Source organism: Arachis hypogaea, chromosome 11, assembly GCF_003086295.3.
Source record: "Arachis hypogaea cultivar Tifrunner chromosome 11, arahy.Tifrunner.gnm2.J5K5, whole genome shotgun sequence".
Taxonomy (NCBI): Eukaryota; Viridiplantae; Streptophyta; class Magnoliopsida; order Fabales; family Fabaceae; genus Arachis; species Arachis hypogaea.
The window spans coordinates 19,318,035-19,324,081 of record NC_092046.1 but is presented as its reverse complement, the minus strand read 5'-3'; the positions used below and the strand labels follow the sequence as shown (position 1 = coordinate 19,324,081).

At 39.2% G+C, this 6,047-nt stretch overlaps 1 non-coding gene across 1 annotated transcript; it reads left to right on the top strand.

The window, feature by feature from the left end:
• The first annotated feature begins 4,053 nt into the window (after positions 1-4,053).
• On the top strand, positions 4,054-4,161 carry LOC112724786 (small nucleolar RNA R71). Its single transcript, XR_003163932.1, has one exon. It is a non-coding gene; the product is annotated as a small nucleolar RNA R71 (small nucleolar RNA).
• Positions 4,162-6,047: the final 1,886 nt, after the last annotated feature.

Below are 6,047 nucleotides of genomic sequence, written 5' to 3'. Positions count from 1 at the left end.
ACAATTTTAACATTCATGAATCAACAATATAAAAAACATGCACTGTTCAAGCATTCATTCAGAAGAACAATAGTATTGCCACCACATCAAAATAATTAAACTGTTTTAAAATTCAAAATTCATGTACTTCTTTTTCTTTTTCAATTAAAAAAATTTTTCATTTAAGAAAGGTGATGGATTCATTTTCATAGCTTTAAGGCATAGATACTTAGACACTAATGATCATGTAATAAAGACACAAACATAGATAAACATAAGTATACAAATTCAAAAAACAGGAAATAAAGAACAAGGAAATTAAAGAACGGGTCCACTTTAGTGATGGCGGCTTGTTCTTCCTCTTGAAGATCTTATGGAGTGCTTGAGCTCCTCAATGTCTCTCCCTTGCCTTTGTTGTTCCTCTCTCATGGTTCTTTGGTCTTCCCTAATTTCATGGAGGAGGATGGAATGCTCTTAGTGCTCCACCCTTAGTTGTCCCATGTTGAAAATTAATTCTCCTAGGGAGGTGTTGATTTTCTCCCAATAGTTTTGTGGAGGAAAATGCATCCCTTGAGGCATCTCAGGGATTTCATGATGAGGAGTTTCCTCATGCTCTTATCCATGAGTGGGATCTCTTGTTTGCTCCATCCTTTTCTTAGTGATGGGCTTGTCCTCATCAATGAGGATGTCTTCCTATATGTCAATTCCAGCTGAATTACAGAGGTGACAAATGAGATGAGGGAAGGCTAACCTTGCCACAGTAGAGGACTTGTCTGCCACCTTGTAGAGTTCTTGGGATATAACCTCATGAACTTCTACTTCCTCTCTAATCATGATGCTATGAATCATGATAGCCCGGTTTATAGTAACTTCAGATCGGTTGCTAGTAGGAATGATTGAGCGTTGGATAAACTCCAACCATCCCCTAGTCACGGGCTTGAGGTCATGCCTTCTTAGTTGAACCGGCTTTCCTCTTGAATCACTCTTCCATTGAGCGCCCTCTTCACAGATGTCCATGAGGACTTGGTCCAACCTTTGATCAAAGTTGACCCTTCTAGTGTATGGGTGTGCATCCCCTTGCATCATAGGCAAGTTGAATGCCAACCTTACATTTTCCGGACTAAAGTCTAAGTATTTCCCTCAGACCATTGTAAGCCAATTCTTAGGGTCCGAGTTCACACTTGGATCATGGTTCTTGGTGATCCATACATTGGCATAGAAATCTTGAACCATTAAGATTCTGACTTGTTGAATGGGGTTGGTGAGAACTTCCCAACCTCTTCTTCGGATCTCATGTCGGATCTCCAGATATTCGCCCTTTTAGAGCTTAAAAGGGACCTCGGGGATCACCTTCTTCTTGGTCACAACTTCATAGAAGTGGTCTTGATGCACCCTTGAGAGGAATCTCTCCATCTCCCATGACTCAGAGGTGGAAGCTTTTGCCTTCCCTTTCCTCTTTCTAGAGGTTTCTCCGACCTTTGGTGCCATTAATGGTTATGGAAAAACAAAAAAAGCTTTAGCTTTTACCACACAAAACTTAGAAGGTTGCTCGTCCTCGAGCAAAAGAAAAAAGAAGAGAGTAGAAGAAGAAGAAATAGAGGAGATGGAGGGGGCTATGTGTTTCGGCCAAGGGGGATAGGTGGTGTGTATGTTGTGTGAAAATGAAGGAGTGAAGATGGGTTTATATAGGAGTGGAGAGGGGGTATGGTTCGGCCATTATGGGTGGGTTTGGGTGGGAAAGTGGTTTGAATTTGAATGGTGAAGTAGGTGGGGTTTTATGAAGGATGGATGTGAGTGGTGAAGAGAATGGTGGGATTTGATAGGTGAGGGATTTTTGGGGAAGAGGTATTAAGGTGATTGGTGAATGGGTGAAGAAGAGAGAGAGATGTGGGGTAGGTGGGGATCTTGTGGGGTCCACAGATCCTGAGGTGTCAAGGATTTCTCATCCCTGCACCATGTGGCGTGTAAAACGCCCCTTGCTGCCAATCCTGGCGTTAAACGCCAGGCTGCTGCCCATTTTTGGCGTTTAACGCCAGCTTCTTGCCCATTCCTGGCGTTAAACGCTAGTCTGGTGCCCATTTCTGGCGTTAAACGCCCAGAATGGTGCCAGACTGGGCGTTTAACGCCCATTCTGCTACCCTTACTGGCGTTTAAACGCCAGTAAGTTTCTCCTCCAGGGTGTTCTATTTTTCATTATGTTTTTTCTTCTGTTTTTGCTTTTTCAATTGTTTTTTTTACTTCACATGATCATCAACCTACAAAAAACATAAAATAACAATAGAAAATATAAATTTAACATAGATAAGTAAAAATTGGATTGCCTCCCAACAAGCGCTTCTTTAATGTCAATAGCTTGACAGTGGCTCTCATGGAGCCTCACAGATGTTTAGAGCAATGTTGGAACCTCCCAACACCAAACTTAGAGTTTGAATGTGGGGGTTCAACACCAAACTTAAAGTTTAGTTGTGGCCTCCCAACACCAAACTTAGAGTTTGACTGTGGGGGCTCTGTTTGACTCTGTATTGAGAGAAGCTCTTCATGCTTCCTCTCCATGGTGACAGAGGGATATCCTTGAGCTTTAAACACAAGGGAGTCTCCATTCACTTGAATGATAAATTCTCCTCTATCAACATCAATCACAGCTTTTGCTGTGGCTAGGAAGGGTCTGCCAAGGATGATGGATTCATCCATACACTTCCCAGTCTCTAGGATTATGAAGTCAGCAGGGATGTAGTGGCCTTCAACCTTTACTAAGACATCCTCTACAAGTCCATAAGCCTGTTTCTTTGAATTGTCTGCCATCTCCAGTGAGATTCTTGCAGCTTGTACCTCAATGATCCCTAGCTTCTCCATTACAGAGAGAGGCATGAGGTTTATACTTGACCCTAGGTCACACAGAGCCTTCTCAAAGGTCATGGTGCCTATGATACAAGGTATTGAGAACTTTCCAGGATCTTGTCTCTTCAGAGGTAATCTCTGCCTAATCAAGTCATCCAGTTCTTTGATGAGCAATGAAGGTTCATCCTCCCAAGTCTCATTACCAAACAACTTGGCATTTAGCTTTATGATTGCTCCAAGATACTTAGCAACTTGCTCTTCAGTAACATCTTCATCCTCTTCAGAGGAAGAATACTCATCAGAGCTCATGAATGGCAAAAGTAAATTTAATGGAATCTCTATGGTCTCAGTCTGAGCCTCAGATTCCCATGGTTCCTCATTAGGGAACTCCATGGAGGTCAGTGGACGGCCATTGAGGTCTTCTTCAATGGAGATCACTGCCTCTTCCTCCTCTCCAGGTTCGGCCGTGTGGGTTGTGGTTATGGCCTTGCACTCTCTTTATGGATTTTCTTCTGTGTTACTTGGGAGAGTGCTAGGAGGGAGTTCAGTAATTTTCTTACTCAGCTTACCCACTTGTGCCTCCAAATTTCTAATGGAGGACCTTGTTTCAGTCATGAAACTTTGAGTGCTTTTGATTAGATCAGAGACAATGGTTGCTAAGTCAGAGTGGCTCTGCTTAGAATTCTCTGTCTATTGCTGAGAAGATGATGGAAAAGGTTTGCTATTGCTAAACCTGTTTCTTCCACCATTATTGTTGTTGAAACCTTGTTGAGGTCTCTGTTGATCCTTCCATGAGAGATTTGGATGATTTCTCCATGAAGGATTATAGGTGTTTCCATAGGGTTCTTCCATGTAATTCACATCTTCCATTGCTGGGTTCTCAGGATCATAAGCTTCTTCTTCAGAGGAAGCTTCCTTAGTACTGCCTGTTGCTGCTTGCATTCCAGATAGACTCTGAGAAATCATATTGACTTGTTGGGTCAATATTTTATTCTGAGCCAATATGGCATTCAGAGTATCAATCTCAAGAACTCCCTTCTTCTGAGTTGTCCCATTATTCACAGGATTTCTTTCAGAAGTGTACATGAATTGGTTATTTGCAACCATTTCAATGAGTTCCTGAGCTTCTGCAGGCGTCTTCTTCAGATGAAAAGATCCTCCAGCAAAGCTGTCCAATGACATCTTGGACAGTTCAGACAGACCATCATAGAAAATACCTATGATGCTCCATTCTGAAAGCATGTCAGAAGGGCACCTTCTGATCAATTGCTTGTATCTTTCCCAAGCTTCATAGAGGGATTCACCTTCCTTCTGTCTGAAGGTTTGGACTTCCACTCTAAGCTTGCTCAATTTTTGAGGTGGAAAGAACTTTGCCAATAAGGCATTGACTAGCTTTTCCCAAGAGTTCAGGCTTTCTTTAGGTTGCGAATCCAACCATGTCTTAGCTCTATCTCTTACAGCAAAAGGAAAAAGCATAAGTCTGTAGACTTCAGGGTCAACCCCATTGGTCTTGACAGTGTCACAGATTTGCAAGAATTCAGCTAAGAACTGATGAGGATCTTCCAATGGAAGTCCATAAAACTTGCAATTCTGTTGCATTAGAGAAACTAATTGAGGCTTAAGCTCAAAGTTGTTTGCTCCAATGGCAGGGATTGAGATGATTCTCCCATAGAAGTCGAGAGTAGGTGCAGTAAAGTCACCAAGCACCTTCCTTGCATTGTTGGCATTGTTGTTTTCGGCTGCCATGGTTTCTTCTTTTTTGAAAAGCTCTGTTAGGCCCTCTAGAGAGAATTGTGCTTTAGCTTCTCTTAGTTTTCTCTTCAAGGTCCTTTTAGGTTCAGGATCAGCTTGAACAAGTATTCCTTTATCTTTGTTCCTGCTCATATGAAAGAGAAGAGAACAAGAAAGTAAGAAATCCTCTATGTCACAGTATAGAGATTCCTTGAGGTGTCAGAGGAAAAGAAGAATAGAAGGAGGAGCTAGATGGAGGAGAATTAGAACATATAAAGAAGGAGGGAGTTCGAATTGTACCTTGAGGAGGAGTGTTAGTCCTTTAAATAGGAGGATGTGAGAAGAGGGGAAGAATTTTCGAAAATTAATTAAAAGATTTTGAAAATAATAAAAAAAAATTTGGAAATTTGGTTGAGATTTTCGAAAACTAAGATTGGGAAAGAAATCAAGTGATTTTTGAAAAAGATTTTGAAATTAGAAATTAAAAAGATATGATTGAAAATTAATTTTGAAAAAGATGTGATTGAAAAGATATGATTGAGAAGATATGATTGAAAATCAGACTAAAAAGAGAAAGTTTTAAAATTAAAGTTGATTACTTGACTAACAAGAAATTAGAAGATATGATTCTAAAATTTAAAATTTGATCCTTTCTTAATAGGCAAGTAATAACTTGAAAATTTTGAATTAAATTACTAATTGTAGCAAGGATTTTCGAAAATTAAAAAAATGGAAAGAAATTGATTTTGAAGAGATATGATTGAAAAGATATGATTTGAAAAAGATTTGATTTTGAAAAATTATGAAGATTTGAAAAAAAATTTGAATTAAAAACAAAATCTTCCCTTTTGTGTCATCCTGGCGTTAAACGCCCAGAATGGCATCCATTCTGGTGTTTAACGCCCAAAGTGCTACCTTTTTGGGCGTTAAACGCCCAGCCAGGTACCCTGGCTGGCGTTTAAACGCCAGTTTTCCTTCTTCACTGGGCGTTTTGAACGCCCAACTTTTTCTGTTTGATTCCTCTGCTGAATGTTCTGAATCTTCAATTACTCTGTATTATTGACTTGAAAAGACACAATTTTGAAAATATTTTTGAATTTTTAATGATGAGAAATAATAAAAATGCAACTAAGATCAAATAAACAATGCATGCAGGACACCAAACTTAAAAAATTTTCATATAAGAGACACTAACAAATTGAGAATGCATATGAGAAACAACAAAACACACAAAACAAGAGAATTTAAAGATCAGAGCAATGAAATCATCAAGAACAACTTGAAGATTAATGAAGAACATATTGCATGTTTTTGAAAAATGCAAGAAGAATGCAATTGACACCAAACTTAAAAATTGATACTAGACTCAAACAAGAAACATAAAATATTTTTTATTTTTATGGTTTTAAAATTTTTTTTGTGATTTTCGAAACTTATATGGAAAAGAAAATAAAGAGAATCAAAACTTTTAACAAGAATTCCAGAAATCATGCAATGTT